The following is a 3251-nucleotide window of genomic DNA, read 5'->3' as shown; positions in this document are numbered from 1 at the left end:
AAATATTAAAGACTCCTTTCTCCAAATAGTTTGTTTAAAACACTTGAAAAGTGTACAGCAATCCACAGTAACCTTAGTTAACTGACTAGTCTCTATATTTAGATTTTCTACAAAATAACGTGTTTTGTAATCTTGATTCAAGCATGTATTATGATTTTCTTCCACCAATAAACAATTATTACAAGAGCCTTGAAGAATTTGTTTTGTAAAAAATAAATGTAATGTAAATAATAATGCTTAGCTTTCCTACATAGTAATCTTTTCTTTAAACTAAATAAATGATGTTACAGAATCCCAAACTTGGGTGTCATCTCCTCACTAGTCTCCTTTAGATTCTTCAACACCTTGGGCCTAGAGGAGTTAATGGAAAACGTCTCCTCTTCCCTGGCACCTAATGTTTGGGCCTTCTCTTTGGCAAATTTCTCTTTCAAGTCATATTTTTATTTTATTTAAACTCATGAAACATCTCATGTATTCCACTCAGATTTTTTAATGGTAATTTGAGTTCATAATATTTTCCCTGCTTCTTTCTTCCATGTATCCCTGGCAGATTTCTTCCTCCTCAAAGATATTAGCAGACAGAATGGCTATATTTTTTTTAATAGTAAGAAAAGTACAACCATATTTATTAAACTTAAGGTGAGGTGGGCAGGGGAGAGGGAGGAAAGCACATTCGGGAATGAGTTCTCAAACTAAGGCTCAGAACTGGTGTCCAGTGACACAGAAACCACCTTCCCAAATGGTGGAGCCTTTCCTTCCCTGGGGATAGTGGCAGAGGGAGTGGCGGCCACCACAGCACTCCTGACTCCCTCCTCCAGTCCCACTTTCCATTTCTATTCCTTTTTATTGGATGGCATTCTCAGAATCAGGAATTATCACTATCACCTATAAGTTACTCATCAAGTTGAAAGTTATTAAAGAAAAGGAATATCAAGAGTAGCTGCTCACATTGTGGGACAGGAAGATAGGATTTGAGGGTTGGGAAAAAAAAAAAAAAACAAGGAAGATATATTCCTGTCTCCAAATAATTTTTTCATAAGTTATTACTTCTTAACTTAAGGGCAAAACTATAATGGATAGCTGAGTAAGATTGGGCTGAAAACTGGAGAGAAGGACCCAGAGGCGTTCTTTCGTTTTCTCTTTTACCTCCAATCTTTTCCCTTTCAAGCTACAGGTAGAAGCTCCACCACCATTAAGGTATTAACTTATCCTATGAATTTGATTCTTTCTTTATTCTTGTAAGATAGTTCTTTTTTTAGTCCATCAATTTTTGTGCTTGATATATAAAATTTTCAGTTCAGTAAAATTAAGAGTATGAGACAAACCATAATCTGTACAAAGAATTAAAAACCTAAATATGTCAATGGATCGTAAGTATCAAGTGACAACAAATAATAGATTAATTTTTATAGGGCTCATGACCTCTGCTTATTACCTTTAAATGACTGTAAAAGAAAGAATAACTCTTTTGGCAGGTTAATATTTGGATTTTATTGATCGTATCATATCACACCATGGGTCTCCAAAAATGTTCTGGGCTGCATATTTTTTCTGCGTATGAATCTTGGAAGAATACTCATTTACTGTCAATAATAGTTGTTTCAAAAAGTGAAATGACATTTTACTCATAATTTTCTTCTTTTCCCTTAGCATGCTGTGTTAGTTTCCTAAGGCTACCAGAACAAATGACCACAAACCACTTAAGACAATAGAAATTTATTTTTTCACAGCCCACAAGGCCAAAAATTCAAAAGGGAAGTAGAATGTGATTGATTTCTTCAGGAGGCTTTCAGGTAAAATCTCCCTCATAGCTTCTGGTGGTTTCTGGCTGTCCTTGGCATTCCATGACTGTAGGCAGCATAACTCCAGACTCTGCCTCCCTTGTCCCCTGACCGTCTTCCCCGTGGGTCTCTGTGTGTTCCCATGGCCTATTTATAAGGATACAGCCATTGGCTTTAGGGCCCACCCGAATGCTCTGTGACCTCGTCTTAACTAGGTGTATCTGCAGAGATGCTGTTTCCAAATAGCTTAACATTCTCAGCAAACTGACAGACGAGCAGAAGATCAAACACCGCATGTTCTCACTCATAGGCGGGTGTTGAACAATGAGAACACATGGACACAGGGAGGGGAGCACTACACACTGGGGTCTGTTGGGGGGAAATAGGGGAGGGACGGTGGGGGGTGGGGAGTTGGGGAGAGATAGCAAGGGGAGAGATGCCAGATGTAGGTGATGGGGAGGAAGGCAGCAAATCACACTGCCACGTGTGTACCTATGCAACAATCCTGCATGTTCTTCACATGTAACCCACAACCTAAAATGCAATAAAATAAATGGGAAAAAAAAAACGTTCTTGGGTTCCGGGGTGGACATGACTTTCTGCGGGACACTATTTAACCCGGAGATATGCATAATTTTTTAGAAAATAATGAGTTCTGCCTCTGCTAAAAAGTCCCTTTTCTTTTCATTAGTGTTGATTATTATAAATAGCATGGAGAGTTGACAGACCTCTAAGTACTTGTGAACGGCTACAGTGTGGGAAACAAATGCAGGAGTGGGAAGAAATAAGATTTGAGAAACAGTTCAAGGCAAGATAATAGAAGGGCATATACTTCATGCTAAAAAAAGTGATTTCTGTTTTGTGGCACGGAGGAACAATAAAAATTCAGAAATACTTATTAGGTGTCTATTCTGTGTCAATAATGTACAAAAGCATTCTGGGGATAATGAGCTGAAAGAGTCATCGGCTTCATCTGTATCACAGTGCAAAGAAAAACCAATTCCTGAGACAGAAACAACTGGTAAAGGAGAACATTTGGGTTTGTCAAACTTGAAACTGAAAAAAATCAAGTAGAAAACAGGTCTAGTCAAGCTGAAATATTCCTAGCGTAAACAAAACAATAGGATGAAAATCTCCTGATCTCTCAATGGGAAGACATGAAGAGATGACAGGAAACAGGATTCAGCGCTTTGCCACATTGGAAAGCATATTATCAGTTACCAAGGTTCCTAGAAGAAAGGAAAAACATTGGAAAATAGAAAGGTAGTTGGAGTTATAAACCTGGTGTTGAATTAAGGAGAGAGATGGACGAAGGAAAGAATATACCAACTGGAAGAGCAAGAGCTGAAAAAACAGAACTTATGAGAACATTTTAACTTTAATTGGGGAATGTTCAGTGAAACAATAGAGCTCCCCCCACCTCTTCTCCCTCTCCCTGCGGTCTTCTGCCCACCATCTTCGCCCTCTCTT

General features: G+C 38.4%; 1 long non-coding RNA gene across 1 annotated transcript; it reads right to left on the bottom strand.

Moving 5' to 3' along the window:
- Nucleotides 1–1700: 1700 nt before the first annotated feature.
- LOC119469792 lies at nucleotides 1701–3250 on the bottom strand. Its single transcript, XR_005198632.1, has 2 exons — nucleotides 3202–3250; nucleotides 1701–1928 (listed from the first exon to the last, which is right to left on the bottom strand). It is a non-coding gene; the product is annotated as an uncharacterized LOC119469792 (long non-coding RNA).
- Between the last annotated feature and the right edge of the window lies 1 nt (nucleotide 3251).

Source organism: Cebus imitator, unplaced genomic scaffold (assembly GCF_001604975.1).
Source record: "Cebus imitator isolate Cc_AM_T3 unplaced genomic scaffold, Cebus_imitator-1.0 Scaffold841, whole genome shotgun sequence".
NCBI lineage: Eukaryota > Metazoa > Chordata > Mammalia > Primates > Cebidae > Cebus > Cebus imitator.
This window is presented reverse-complemented; position numbering and strand designations above follow the sequence as displayed.